The sequence below is a fragment of the Neopelma chrysocephalum genome, unplaced genomic scaffold, assembly GCF_003984885.1.
Source record: "Neopelma chrysocephalum unplaced genomic scaffold, ASM398488v2 Primary Assembly neopelma1_62, whole genome shotgun sequence".
Taxonomy (NCBI): domain Eukaryota; kingdom Metazoa; phylum Chordata; class Aves; order Passeriformes; family Pipridae; genus Neopelma; species Neopelma chrysocephalum.
Genome location: NW_020897719.1, coordinates 7715670 through 7732342, shown reverse-complemented (window position 1 = coordinate 7732342; position 16673 = coordinate 7715670). Strand labels below are relative to the sequence as shown.

The following is a 16673-nucleotide window of genomic DNA, read 5'->3' as shown; positions in this document are numbered from 1 at the left end:
TCATTTGCAGACTTAGTATTCTTTCAAGTCCTGTGTCCAAGTCATTTGTGAAGATGTTGAAGAGCACAGGGCCTGAGAAAGAGCCCTGCAGAACTCCTCTAGTCACATGTGGATAAAGTTTTAAAATAGTTGCTGTGTTATCAAAGAGTAAAGTAGAGCACAAATTTTTATGTTTATACTATGTGATTGTAAGGCCAACACATCGCTATTGGTCAGAAAATACATATGGAAACTGACTTGATGCTAGAATACTCACTGTTCAAAATGTTGCATGACTCCTTATTTTAAAAGTATATCCACTTTTATAAGCAGATCTGATTCTGAGCCCACAGTGCTATAACATTAAGTCAACACTTCTGTTCTCTCAGCAGCTCACTATCAAGTGAGAACTTGCCTATACTTGAAGTTACTATTACAGAGATGTAATAATTTCAGGCTGGAAAATTAGAGGTGTCCAAGGAAGTTACTAAACTACCTTCCTTCTATATACAGTAATTTGCATGTCTTAACTTTAAAAAACCTACCAACCCATCATCCCCTAAAAATGTGCATAGTCATAATTTTAAAGAATTTTTAAAGTTTATTTAATGCTGTAGCAGTTCAGGGGAACTTGCAAAGGTGATATGCTTTGGCCTCTAGAAAATAAAGTCCTAGCACAGAAGTTTAGGGCTCCATAGGGTCACCAGTCCGATGTTACCCCATTCACTATTACTCTCTGTGCTCGACTTCAGTAGAAAAGTCTCTGCCAAGGTAAAAGATCCTGCTTTGGCCATTCGTTGCAAAACTTGACACCAATCTCTATTCAATAAGAGGGCAGCAAACATACAGAAACCTTCAACCCTTTCAGCAGTAGTGTGGAGGCTCTGTCCATGCTAATAAACCACAAGGGCCAAGACACAGGCTCAAGTGCTAAATCTGTGAATACAAAAACATGGTACTCACTTGTGCTGCCCTGGCATGAAGTGCCTGAACAAGGAAACTTGCAGGTCTAAGGTTTAGGAAGAAAAACAGAGATTAAGATAAAATGCAGCCATAACTGTAGAAGTTTTCCTCTATATACACCCAGACTTAAAAAATGGGTATGAAAAACACAGACCCGCACTTATCCCACTCTTCTTGCACCTCCACAGAAATGTGAAGCTGCAAGAAGGCAGTTAGGAGGTTACAAGGCTGTGTGTGGCTGTGTGTGGCTGTGCATGGCTAGGTTTAAATCAAACCAGGCACTAGACAAGTATCTTAACAAGCCTAATAAAGCCTTTGATGAACCTGGAAAGGAACAGGACAGAATATGGAGGCTTATTCTTTCAGTGAGCATGAGCAGATATGTGTGACAGATGGGATTTTACAGAGCTAAGGGAGAGAATACTGGAACTGGTAACAGACAAATACACTAGATGTCAAACATCCCTCTCTAGAATTTATAGGGACTGGTCTAACTGAAGTAAAGAGTAATGCTCTCACTTGTACTCACAAAACACTAACAAAGCTCTCAGAAGTCTTCAGCATCCACACAGTGACAGTGGAGTATTTTGGGAAAGTGGCAAAAGTCAGAAAAACTCATCTGACAGGCATCACTGTCTGACTGGGCAAAGAACTAGAGGAGTATTGTCCTGTGGCCTAATACTGACACTACAGCAAGAGTTTCCTGTAGTTTGAGAAACAATAGCCAGGCTGCTGAAAGGATATTAAGTGGGAGAGCTCACAGAGGGGTGACACACTTAGTATTAGGTGATGTGTGCCACAAGGCATCACAGGTTAGCTGGGAACTGTATTATCACAAAAGAAAAGCACAGACTAGAATCTGTTCACAGACAAAAGAGCTCTCACAAATTGAGAGTTAATAGTTTCTCCAGTTGGCCCAACGTTTGCAGTAATATAACTTTTGTTTCAAGTGTTCACCTTGCACCCAGATGCTTGGAAAGAGGTTGAGACATTTGGAGAGATTCAGGTTTTGCACCTTTGTGGTACCCTTCATCAAGGAAACAATTGGAAAAGTAAATGAAAAAAGGCACACAGAGACACAAGTTAACAGCAATGACCGCCACTACCGTGATGAAAACTTCAAGTGTTACAGAGAAGACACATGGAAGGGCCCTGAAATGAATACATTTATCATCCAAAAAGAAAATATATTATTGACAAGGGGTCAGACTTATAACTACAAAGGCTACAGACCATCTACCGAACATCCACAAAAATGCTACCTAAATCCATACCAAACTACAGACAGGAATAGAGTGACGAAACACCCTTATCTTGTTAAGAAACAACATCTGTATAATCTACTATATTAGGGTGTCCTGCAGTTGGCTGTAAGGCACCTACGATGTGAAGCAAAATCTATTCACACATAAGACAAGTCTTCATGGAAAGGGTGTCTGAATAAGGACACAGAAGTGGGAATATGTGATGAGTTGCAACACACGCTCATTGCTTATTATGCCTGATACACAAACAGCTGATGTTTTGCTATACCTGTCTATCACAAAAAAAAAAAAGAAAGAAAAAAATAAAGAACACAGTGGAAATACACATTAAGTAGGCAAGCAGCAAGGAAAATTGTAAGACCCTGGGATAGCATCAGTCCTGCTGTCTGACTCTATGTCATGACATAACAGAGTTAGTATCTACAGTTGTCAACCACAACTGTTCAAATTGCCATTTGAAATTGCCCTGAAGAGGGCATGGGGATCATTTAGAGCCCTGTCCTGACAAAATACAGACTTCTTTCTTAGGCTACATGACCTAGAAATAGGGTGCCCCTCACAGTTTTGCACGAGTATGGAATTTCACTTGTCCAAGAACTGAAGAAAAAGGAAATACTGGTTAGGAAGTCCCTGGCAGATGTCTGGAGCTAAGATGAATTTATCATCATAGGAATGGGCAACACAGATTGACCAGAAGATTCTATGACATTACAGAGATTATTAAGAATATTCTGTCAATTGCTTGTGCCTCAGACTACATTAGAGTACAATCTTCCAACAGGTAAAGGGAGGAAATCTGAAACAGGTGACATCAACAGTCTCATTTACGAGATGAAACTGCAATGATGCAATTGAACAGACTTACACCCACCCTCCTGAATACAGCAACTGTTTCCAGGGCTGAGGAGTTAAGAGGGAAGCAGAGAAAGTCCACTCTCCCTGGAGCCTGATGTTTCTGGCCAAGTCCTCCTGGTGGCAGAAGGAGAGTAGACTGCAACAGAATATCTAAAATTACCTCAACAGGTCCACTTTCATGCAAAATGTCCATGCATCAGGCTTTATCATGATTCTACTTCTTTATTAAGGGGAGCCCTAAAATATTTTGTGACCACTTTAATAGTTTCTTAAAGCCACCTTTGTTTGTCTCTGGTGCAGAAGTAAGACAAGTGAATATGATCAACCATTGGACAACTGTCAAGGTGTGATTACCTTACACACACTCATGGGTAAAAAAAAAAATTGATAATGGGGAGGTAATTAGGAAGACCTTTTCTTACCATTGGGCAAGAAGGATGAAAAATCACTATTGCATCACTAGCAAGTTTTTTGCTGAAATAATGCAAACTGTTTCCTGAAGAGATTTCTGTATCAACGAGATCAATATAAACCGAAACAGTGATAACTGAAGCAAAAGCCTTTATAAAGGAGATATATATACAAATTTGAAACAGATTTCTCAAATAATGAGATAATGTATAAACATGCTTACCACATGGATCCAGGTAAAGAACACTGTGGAATGTCCTTTTGACAACCTAAATGATTCTGTAATTCTGTGAAATGCCACAAAAGGGAATATATCTAATTGTTTCATGGTAGCAAGGTATTTTACTCAAAATTTTCATTTCAGACATTAACTGAATATCAACTCATACAAGCATATGGCTTTAACTTCACAGTTCATTACATTATGTTACTTTATTTGCCCCCATATTTCCTTTTTCCACAAAAATATTTCAGTCACATTGCTTTCTTTTTGAAATTCATCTATTTAACTGGTGTTTGATGATGAGGTCTATGAGGAAACTCTCACATGAAATCAAAAAATCTTTCATGTTCAAAAGTAAAACAGAAGAAACCCTTGAAGTAAATTACTGAATTAAAAGCCAAGGATTAAAAAAATTCTAAAATTTCCTCTCAGAAAAACAAAACCACCGAAATTTTAGGACACTATGTTAGTTTAAAAACTCAAAATTGATAACTGCAGAGCAGCGTACTCTTAGCATTGTCCATCTGCATTCAGTTCAAAAAAGATTTCTGTTGCCTCACTACTGTTGATGTTATCATGTTAGGAAATAGTGCTAGTTAAAAATAAGTCTCTCAAGTCAACCATAGTAATAAAGAAATAGCTAAATAAGAGATATAAATAATTCACTACAGCAGACCTGATTTTGCATTATTTCTGTATTACTTTTAACTTGCAGGTTACACTCACAGAGATTGTTATTTGAAGATTCTTATGATTTTTGGAACTTTCTTGAGCAGTATGTTATTGTCTTGGTATTAAGAATTAAGGAATCTGAAAGTCCAGTGTTCCCATCTCCATGCCCGCCCTCAAAATATACCATATGTAACAATAAGAGGAAAACACATTTCCTATATTTTTAACCTGCAACATTGTTAGCTGATTTTGTACAACCTTCTCTTAAATATAAACACGATTCTTTAAATTACTAGAGTTTGAAAAATAATATTCCTTCAAATGAAAATAAGTGGAAATACTTACAGAACTAATATTTTTTGGTTAATAATTCAATATATGATTTGTCAGTATATAAGTTCCATGCATGTTAGTAAGAAGATTTTTTAGACTATGAATTTTTTTTGCATTTCATAATCAGAATGTATATGCAGCATATTGAAATTCAAAATATTTTAAATGCTTTAAAATACTTACTTTCATCAGCATATAACTTTGCAAGTTTGGTAGAGGCAATTCAATAAAGTTTTATTCAAACTGCATGGTAAGAAAACGTCATTTTATTTCACACACAGGTACCAAAAGGAGGTTTACTGGAGGATCAAGTATTTAGGATTTTGCATTCCTAAATACAAAGTGGTATTCCTACAGCTCCTGAATATGTTATTTTTTCCCCCAAAATAATAAACCTAACCTTTAAAGTATTGTTTAAAATTGCAGCCTGTATACAAAAAACGGTTCTGCATTCAGCCTAGAGCTCTTCTGACTTTGTTTCAGTTCTCCTTCAGGCCAAAGAGGTGCAGAAGTCACTGAGGAACATTTTCCACAGGGAAGTACAACTCCCCTTCCCTAGCTCCTCTCTTGATGCTCAGAGCTCTGCCTGTACAAGCAGAGAGGACAGAGATGCAGGAAGGAGGCAGCGGCCCCTTTTAGCAGAGGTAACCACAATCAATCCCACCTAGTCCATGCTGCTGACTACTCCCGAAGCCAAAGACAATGTCAACTCTCAAGTGCCTTTTCCTGTTGTACTGCCTGCGGCTGCCAGTTGGACAGGACAGGACACTCTGGCTGCAGGCTGTTTTCCAGAGCTGTCCTAAGCCCAAGGATGCGCTTCCCAGCACACAGGTGCACCTGTGTGCAGTGGCTGCCACTGGCATCAATGTATGAACCACTTTCACACAATCTGAAATTTATTAATACAAAGAGATGATATTTCTGGACACTAGAGATAACGAGGTTGTGCTGAAAGTCATAAAAAGCTTTGAAAACAAAAACAAGTCTGTTTTTGTAGGATTGTCATATATCAGAAACCAGTATCTACCAAAACTGATTGTTAAGGAAGTTTACCTTATGCACTCTTTGAACTATGGAGGAAGCAACTTAACATCGTCTTAAAATTCAGTGCCATAGATACACAGAAACAAGAATATAAAATAAGCACTTGTGTCTCAAACTGTTTAAAATAAAAAAATTTATCAATAGAATGTACCATATGCACTATTGAGTCATGTCTAAGTAATGTTGGTCAAGTTCAAATAAGCAGAACACATAATTTCAGTGAGCTGCAATCATCATTGTTTCAAATTAGCATAAGTACAATATTAATTAAGCATTCCTAGAAAGCAAGACGAATTAGATATGAAGGAGGATATGAAATATCCATGATTAAAAAACTTCCTACAAATCTTCTGCAACATTGTTGTTATATGCTTTTTTTTCTTAATTTAACATGTTAACGGTTACCCTATGTGTAAGACACTGAGGAATTTTTAGACCCATATATCATAGTATTACAATACCATCACATTAGGCAACTAAGCATGTCTCTTTTGCCGCCCGCCACTTCTGTCAGCTATCCTGAGCAGTTCAGTAAATCTTCAAGTAGAAAATGATAACATGCCATCATTTATGTTCAAATGATATGCCTTTTAGCCAGGATGTGGTAAATAAGCTCTGAAGCACTCTGTTAAAGCTGTCCAGAAGTTCTGTAACCACTTCACTTGAATTAGACACAGTGTACAAGGCAGTCATTAATGGAAAAGAAGCAATACCATGAATTCTTGGATCTATATTTAGTATTCATGTCATTCTCTGCATCTCTCTACCATACAATTTTCAACAGACAAAAAGTTTTGTAATAGTAACACTGAACAGCTTTGCCAAATGGATACCTGCAACCTGTGAGTGGGACAACAGTTTGGAAATCCCATTTTAGCAGCCAGTAGAGAAAATAAGGGATGGGTATTTCTTCTAAAAGAGCCTAGCACTGTAATGGGTAATCCTGCAGACTGCCTACCAGAGAGGGGTTTCACTGGACTCTGCTGATGAAAAAAACAGAATAAACATCAGCATTAATACGGGTCTCAGTTCTCTAAAGAGTATACTTCTAAATCTGGTAATGGCATGTCCATTTAACAGCTTTCCTTCCAGAGCTTCTTAGAGAGCTCTTGAAGATTAAATGTTAGGAGTACAGGCCTTTTAATAAGAGTACAGCTTTTAATTTCTCTGTTTTTTCCATAGGCCTCCAGTTTTCCAAATCAATTAACAGTAACTACCAGAAAATAGAGAAGGAAGAATTACTGCTGCAAAATGGTTTACTGATTCTTTTTTTGCCAAATAAACACGATTTACTTTATAAAATAAAAGATTAGTTTTTAATTAATTTTGTCAAACGTGGGCAGGAACTGAGATGCAGCTAAAATATCAAGGAAAGGTAGAGAGGTCTTTGTTATATTCTTTTATCGATCCAATTAACTACGGAAAGAAAAGTCATAACGTTAAACAAGGAAGTTTCTCTTTAAACTTTTTCCATTGCAGAGAACACTGCTTCCCTTTCTGTATTTTCTCCTCTTTTGGATTGTCTGTGTTTTATAATGCACCATATTATATGTCTGACAATCTACCCTAGTTTTAGTTCTCTTTAATTTTCTTCCACCACAGCTCCATAATCCTCAGGAGTTCCTTCTCATAAGGACCACAGGCAGAGATCAGTGATCTTGAGACTGCCCAACAATTTGGGACCTTCTCTCCTTTTACTGCACAGCACAGGGTTTTCTACTTCTCTGGGGACTGAGTCCAACCAGGACTGGTTTCAGAAACAGCTTTAATAGAAAACAGACTCCACATATCACTTATCCTGCTTCCTCTCATTCCATCTCTTCCAGCAGACACCCCAACTCAGATTTCTTGTACCAGCCCACAGTTCTGTTTCTCACCTGCTGCTCAGGGAATGCACCAGAATTCTTTTTTCTACAGCATGAAAGAGAAGTTAAGCAGAGGACACAATTTGAGGAGAGGGAGAGTTCAAGATTTCTACCTGGAGAAGACAACAGGAAAACAAGACAGTGATAGCATGATACTGAGGATCCTGAAGTCTGTATCAACATTTGAGTTATGACGGGTATAAAAAGGTAAAGAGATGGAAACTAGTAAAAGCAGAGAAATGTTACAGAATCTTCTGAATTGGAAGGGACCCTCAAAGATCATCAAGTCCAACCCTTAAGTGAATGGCCCATACAGGGATTGAACCCACAACCTTGGCATTATTAGCCCCACGCTCTAACCGACTGAGCTAACCTCAAGTCTACCATCTGACTTTATACCTCCAGGACCACTACTTTTTTTGAGAAGGAAGACTCAAGGAAAAGAAAACCTTCCCAATTTCAATCATATGAATATCAGCGGGGCTGGGAAATCAAGTGACTAGCCCAAAATCCCAGCTCACAATAAAGCCTTTGTGAAACTTTCAGATGATAACATATTTCTTGGCATGGAAGGCTGATGGAGAGAAGACTAAAACAGTTGCCAGAATTAAACACTGACGGATTGTGGCAAGTTGTAGCACTGCTGGTGGACTTCTGAATGTAAAAGTCCTTTTCTTCCTTCCTGGCCTAAGATCATCAGAGGTCTCACAGAAAAATCTTTTTTTTCAGCAACTATTCTGACAGGCAGTAGGACAAGCAGCTCTTGAGGCATAAATGAAAAATTTAATTCCCCAAACCAGAGTTATGGTTTAATAAAACTCTACAATTACTACACTCAACTCTGCACGTGCACTCAGACATGTTCAAAATTAAGAGGGATCACAAGAAATTATATACATGGAATGGATACCCCCTTTTCACTTTATCTCCCATTTGGAATAACAAATACTGGTAAACCAGAAAAAGTTATTTGAAAATGGAAGACGAATTTGTCAGGAAACTGAGAATGGGAGATGCAGCAAAGAAAAAATTAACAAATGGCAGAATATGAGCAGCAGGACTGACAGCAGAATTGTATCTACACTACCTTTAACAAATTACCCAGAAAAAACAACATCAACTACAACAAAGAGAACAAGTATGTGTCTGTATGCTATAAGTAGCAACACATAATGTTTCCCAGGATGGGGAACACCTTCCTGGGAAACATTAACTGTGAAAGAATTACAGTGGTTAATCAGTTAACATGAATCAGGTTAATATGAACTAGCATGGAAAAGAGACTAATGTAATCTCTGTATAATCAAGGAAATCTAACTGAGAAGCAATGCTACTTGAGCATTTGATGCTTGAGTCACTCCTAACAAAACAGGGTTACTAGTCTGATAGCCACAATTAAAATACTCAAATGGGGAGGATTCACAGAACACACTTTAAGTATCACTAAATGACTGAAAAAGAGGACTGGTAGTGACAAACTGAATCTGTTTACAAAACAGAAGATTATAGGAGAATTAACCACAGCCCACAAGTACCCAAACTCAGGGCAGAATCTTAACAATGTTTTTTTTATTCCTTCCTCTCCTTCTCTAAGGAAGGTGTAACAACATCCTGGAAAGCTGAAGCAAGATAAATTCAGAAAAGAATTTAGGGATGAGCAAATATCGAATCGCTAACCACTACAGCAGGCTGCCAAGGGCTACAAAGGATTTTCTATCACTGGAAGTTCTCCCTCCCTTTACCCCTGCCTTCATTGAGATCAGCTGTTTTTCTAAGAGGTATGATTTACTCCCCTCTTTATTGACCTTAAAGCAGAAATGGAGGAAGTCCTCACCACAAAGGAAGTCATACCCAAAGATTACAATAGTTCTTTACAGACTTAAAAACTGTTAAAGTAGGACAACAATAGCTCAAACCTCTTTTAATCCTTTATGCCCTCATGACACACTCATCAGCAAGGAGCACCTGCCAGGGACTAAGACCCTGCTCTACTCCATGCCATATAAACACAACATGTAGGTAATCCCTGTACGGGAAAGCTGAAAACCCAAACACACGACACAAGACAAATCAGGTGGATTCAATGGGAGAGCAGGAGGAAACAAGGGAACAATATGGGTCAGCATGAAAGGCAAGAGCCCTCCTATCCACAACCCATCCATTGTCAGGTTTTCTGCAGGCAACACAGCAAGGGAGAATTTTAATGAGGGATTTGAAGTCAGATAAGTTTAGACCAAAAATAATTTTTAGTAGTGAGAATAATTACCAAGTGGAGGAAGGTACCAAGGACTGTCATGGGCTCTCAATCACTAGGAGTATTTTAAAACAATGTTGATTTATTTTCCACAAAAAGATACAGTGCGCTTCAAATATAAATTAATTCAAGAAGATCTATAGATACTGTTATGTTGAAGACCATAATGGACCCCTCTGGCTTTACAGACTTCATTTTCCAAGTAACTTTAAAAAGTTGCCCCTTTAAAAGTTGCCCCTTTAAAAAGATGTGTCATAATCTCATGTTAAACAAAATTATTAAGATCAGTTTATGGAGTCCCACTAACCCAATAAAATTATTTATAAGACATATCAGCTACAAGACCATCCCAGCACTCTTTTCCACCCTTACTTTTTTTTTCTCTGTCATGAAATAATGAAATCCATAGAGAAGCGGACTTCATTAAGCCCACGTGCCTCCCATACAATTAGGCCATTTACACCATTGACTGAATTGTCAAGTTCCTCAATGAGGATCATAAAAATATTACCAAAAAAAAATTACAGTATTTCACTTGTGCCACACTACTTGCTTTGCTTTAGAGAAATAAATTGAAACAGAGAAAGATAAACACATCAAGATTGTTAAAGAAAGAAGAAATCTGCAAACCACCCATTCAGAAAATATGGAGACCATTTGCAAGCAGCTTATAAGAACATATCTATCTAACAGGAAGGAGGATAAAGAAAATATGCCTTAAAAATATATGCCTTAAAAAATTACTCAAGTTCTCAAGTACAAGCTAAGCAGCTTCAGGCAGTACTTGGTCAGTCACATAATCACAGAATAGCTGAGGCTGGCTGGGACCTCAAGAGGTCTCTAGTCATAGAGGCTCATAGCAGGCTCAACTGTGAGATCAGACCATGTTACTCAGTACCATCAAGGGGTCAAGAACTTAATACTCAATTTAGAAAACAAGGACTTAACATCCCTGATAGAACAACAGCAACACCATCAAGCATACAAGCAAATAGGCCTATAACCTAAATAAATTTGTATTGATACATTTTAAAAAATTGTGTGCGTAAGTCTCCTAAAACTGCAAGGTGGGGAAGGTTTTAATTAGTCAAATATTACTATATCTACAACTGCACATAGGTTCCTTTTAAGAACAAGCCTGTATTGCTGGATAAATTCCAAAATTACTTAAATAGTGTGGGTTTGAGCATTACAGTGCCTATCTTTCCAATAGCAAAATTTTTAACTAATCAGCCATGGTTGGCATCTATGAAATACCTGGAATAATAAAATTATAGTTGAGTAAAAATGTCTGTGAAATAATGTTTTGTATAGCAGATGTTCTCTAAAGTGGTTCAATTAACTTTAAAAGCATTATGGAATTAATAACGGGCAAGGTAAAAATATGAGAGGAAAGTGAAGTCTTGGTCAAAGAGTTAAAAAGACACTGAAAAGTGCCCTATTACTGCATTTGCATAAAAACCCAAACCATGTAGTGGGACTATAAATCTCCTAACAAGGTATCATCATGCAAGGATAACAGATCAGCATTCTGAAGTGTTCTCTATAGGTCAAAACAGATATTGTCTTGGACTACTTTTTAAAAGTTTCTTTTGTGTTTTCACTGACACAGACCTAAAGTACAGTAACACAACGACAGTTGCTATAGTTGACCAACCTTTGTAACGCTCTTCCAAAAAAATTTCTGAGGACATTCAGACAATATATTATTTGCCTTGCAAGTAGACATACAATCTAGTAAGAGCTTTTACCTTTGTAACTTTTGTAGAGAGTATGAGCAGATCATTCCTCTCACTTGGCATATGAGTTCCCACAGCCAGATATGTTTAGTTCATTTCAGTTTTTAAAAATCATAAGACAGGTATTTTAAAGGACTGAGGAAAACAGAGGAACACGCCAAACTAATATACACATGGACTATGTATACAGAAAATTTGTAAAAGTCAGCTTTTCTTCTTTTGAGTAATAGACCACAAGTAATAAATATTTCTTTGGGTAATAAATGAAAACCACATTGTTCACACCATCAGTGATGTCTAACAGTAATATAGAACCAATTACTTTGAGGTAGGTATGATGAGTCCTTCATCTAAGCAAGGCTCCAAAACTGTTTCATGAAGAAACATGACAGACATTGACTCTGGAATAGGTTGCCCAGAGTTTTTGAAGACTCTCCATCAAGGTTGAAGACTCTCCATTCCTGGAGAAATTCAAAATGCAACTTAAGAAGATCTAGGACAACCTGCTCTAATTTGCTTGAGAAGGGTACTTGGAATAAGCAACCTTCAGAGTTCTCTTCCCCTTCATATGCATGCCTAGTTTTTTTGGTGGCAGTCTAGTACAATGCATTATGTTGTCATATCAGAGAGCCTATCATGACTTTGCAAATACAGTCCACCAACTGAGTACTGCATGACTAGAAGTGCAACCTCAGCAACTGTCAGATTATAAGAGCATTCAGTACATTGTTTTAGTTTCTGAAGCAGGTTTAAGAAGATTTTGAAGTCTATTTTACCAGAAAACATGAGGGACTTCCTTTTAAAATTTGCAAAGCCCTAGGAAAAAACTAATCTCTGAAAAACCTTTGACCATGAGATACTAGAGCCTCTAAGCTCCAGTAGGTCAGGAGAGAAGATTTGGGAAACGGATCTGTCATTTTTTACTGAGGATTCACTGAAGGAATACAAACAAGTATGGTTTAAAGAAGGACAACTGTGCTGTTTGGATATCTGCCACAGAAGGTGGCTTATCAGCACAGAGTGATAGACTAACAGGCTTTGGAATTATATATTTCAAAAACAGAGAGGACAAGAAAACAAAAGATTGAGGGTATCTCTGGATATTCTCCTCTCTTAAGTCTCCTGGATCTCCTCACATCAAGAATAGACATCTAAGCATGAGACCACAGTGGAAGAATGGCCTCAGATGAGGAGCCTATATCATTTTGTCAACAAGACTTCTTTGGCTACTAAAAGTCGGAAAATTCATTCAAGTGTTTCTATCCCTGATGTGGTGTTCCCACAGCAATTACTTTAGATAACTTCTATTGCGTTACATTTTGAGTACCACAAAGTACAGACAAACTTAAAAACACAGTGTCAGGAACTTAAGTCATAAATTGGAAATGAAGGTTTGAATGAATTAAATAAATGTACAGACTGGTTACAGAATAAACTATGAGGAGTATGGTAATAATAACCTTATCTTTCCAGTTGCACGGAAAATACCAAAGGCGAAAAGGCAAGATACTCAGGTTCGTTAAAGCTTGTACCCAACTACATCAGGATGAATCAAAACAAAAATTAAAAACAGTACTCCCATACATATAAAACAACCAAGAAAAAAAAGTTTAAAAAGTCCCAGGATATAATTGTTAATAACACGGAAGCACCTTATCTGAAAACAAACTGAGTAATCTGCCCAAGAATTAAACAGGTATTGGAACTGAAACAAGCAAAATAATTTAAAAGGCTTCTTTTAGATTCCATCTACAAGTTTTCACAGTACTGTGCAACAAGTAAGCATGGGGGTTTATAGATCTAGTTAGGCAAGAAGATAGGCATAGAATTAGAAAGAACAACCTGACTGACCTTGTGCAATCTTTTACTAAAGCAACTGTATCATACCAATTTTGTTGATAAGATTCCCTCTTCAAAATCTCTGGTCTCATGTATACTATTTAAATCCTCTCTCTTCCAGCTCATATTTATCCAAGGCTAGTTTATACCTACTTGTACTTGTTCTAACAATGACCCTCAGCTTAAATGGTTCTTCCCCCCATATGATGCCTTCTCTGCCTTTCTGTACACACTTATAAATACAAAAGAAATATCACACCCTCTCTCAGTCTTTGTTTCATTAAGCCGAACGTGTCACACTTTCTTAGTCTCATCTTGCAAAATAAGCTTTCCATTTCCTGATCATCCCTCATAGCCTATCTCTGTTGTTTTTCCAATAGGAATTTATTTTTCCCGAGAAAGAAGAAAAGTGTTAGGGCTAATAGCCTGTTTGTCCATCGCAGTTCATGCCTATCCATAGTACTCTTTTGTGTCATGTCACCAGAGTCACCATTCAGACTTAGGCAGTGTCTACTTTACATCATAGTTACAAAAATCCCAACAATTACAGAGTACAGTGTGTTACTTCAAACATGATAACAAACTACTGTTTATAAATACTAACTTGGGGAAACAAGCACACAGTGCTTATTTGTATCATATGCTTAAGTACTACACAATCTTTCACAACCAAGTGACCACCAAAAAAAGAAAGACTGCTTCTTAATACTATAATAAAATATATTCATTCTAGTAACCCACACAATTTTACCTGCAAGGATATTATAAACTGGATTTCTGGGTTCTGCATATGCCTATGCACTCAGGTAAGCTGACTTAGCATAGGTTGTTCAGCTCAGCTACCTAACATAAACCTTAAGTACCAAGCTGATCTGAACTGAAACTCATATCAACCTAATTTGTATCTAATTACTTTCAAAGTGACCAAAGAAAAAGTTTGAAGGGTGTGAGTGGACAGTAGCTATATTCACTGCACATGCCTCACTACAGACCAAGCCCTCCAGCAAGAACATGTCAGGTATTGGAAAGAGTGCACATAGGGGTTAGCTTTGTTTACCCCTTACTTCTCTGGGAAGTTTCTCCTTAATATCCCAGCTTTCCTACACAAAGGAAGGCACAACAAACCCCGAAAGATTAAATGAAGGTATTATGGTAAAGGTAGCATCTTACACTGATAGTGTAGAAAGAAGTCATCCATCTACAGTTTGAAGTTTGGGGAATTTAGGCATCTAACTTCAACACCTCATTTTCTCCCTAGAGTCATGAACTGTCAGCAACCATATAAGCAACTTCTGACTCAACAGACACACACACACTGTGCAGAAGCAATGGCATCCACAAACACAAGCACCAAAAAATCTTAACTTGGGCAATTGCAACTCCTCTTGGTTTTAACACATCACTGAAGAGCAAATCAATTGCCTAAAAAACTGATGGTATCATTACTGGAAATAATAAACATTCTGCAAACAATTACTAAAATGAATTATACATCCAAAAGACTGGAGTCCTGAATATCAATGATGTCTTTACATGCAAGACATGCAACAAGTACCTCATCTCATACTTGAATATACATGATTATTATTAAATATTATGCTCCTCCAAACCAAGGTCTTTGTTATGACAAAAAATTTAGTCTTTGTTTTGAAACAGACTTTTAGAAGACACTGTGGTACCTTCCAAATACCTACATTTTTCAACTAATCAAAACCAAATGATCCTGTGCTACACACACACTCTAGATTCAAGAAGACACTCATCCATCAGCCTGACAATGAACAGACACATAACAAAAGCAAGTTGTTCAACTCAGCACAGGTAACACCTTCAAACCTACAGCTGGTAGTGAATGCACCTGCTGTAGTAGCAGTTATTAACTGATTGTCAGATCACATAATAACTCATCCATTCATTTTCAGATGCTCTACCTAGATAGTGCTCCATGAAGAGAAATATCTCACACAAAAAAATTCACAATTTCCTTCTGAAAGCTTTCTAACTATCTGATAGACATGCACCATACACAACAGTCTACCTGTACTAGTATTATGTTACACTCAGAGCAGTTATTTCAGCCAAATCTTAGGTACACCAGCATTTTTTTTAAAACTTGAGAAACAAAACATCTCAAATGGTATTTTTCTTAACGGAGTACATAACTAGTGTATTTCAGCTTTCAACATAATGACCTTCATCAGGTACAAAACAGGGCCCAGAAATCCCAGTGCCAATAATTACAGCTCTTACAATTCACCCTGTATGATGGAATGTGATTTTTATCACTGTAAATAGAATAGTTTAAATTTAAAACAATGAAGCAGCTTTTAGATTATTGTTTTCCAAAAAATATAAATGAAAAAATTAACTCACCATTAATGCTTTGGAACTTATAAGTCACTTCACTTGCAGTGAAGCAAATGGATACTGTTGCATTGATGTGAGTAATTAAAGCACAAGAGCTTCACAGACTCAGAGATGTAATGCAGCCCTTTTATCAAAAGCAGTCACTCTATCTCAGCCTGACAGTTAACAGCATATGATCTAGTAAACAAATACTTTCACACAGTACAAAAGTGCCATTAAAGGCCAGAACTGTCAACACAAATTCCATTCTTACAAGAGAAAAAAAGTATATAAACTGTTGATCACCTCTGGTTGCCTTAACTAGCATGGAGGTTGTCATGGAAACATTTCTGAGAAGTTCACAGTGATGAAACACAAACACTTCCAGTTTAATTGCTATTAGGTTTAGCATACCAGAGTTTATTTATACTCAAAGAGCATTATGATAAAATGCCATAGAAAGTAAAGCTAGTAATGATCTGGCATAATAAAGCCAGCGGATTTAGGGAAAAAAAAATAAATAAAAGGAAAATAAAGCCAAATAAGACTTTTTTATTAGGCTGAAACACGATAAAAGCGAATTACGTCTTTCCCAAAAATATTAATCAAACTTTTAGCTGGAACATGACTTGTCCAGGGCAGTTTTAATGTAACCATATTAACATACTGATATATGAAGATACTAAAGAAAAAAAAAATCTTCAAACAAAGCAATATGTTTGAACTACAATATATATATATATTTATTATACAGATTCAAAACAGATTCTTTAAAAAAATTGCAGCATCACATTAACTTCTGTAGCATACATCACATGAATCCCATGAATAGGCAACCCCTTTCTCCAGATAAAATAGACCTAAGTCCTGCTATATTCTTACCAA

General features: G+C 37.0%; 1 protein-coding gene across 1 annotated transcript in view; it reads right to left on the bottom strand.

Moving 5' to 3' along the window:
• Nucleotides 1–16673, bottom strand: part of FOXP2 (forkhead box P2) — a 409032-nt gene that overhangs the window by 367557 nt on the left and 24802 nt on the right. The gene's annotated exons all lie outside the window — the stretch shown is intronic.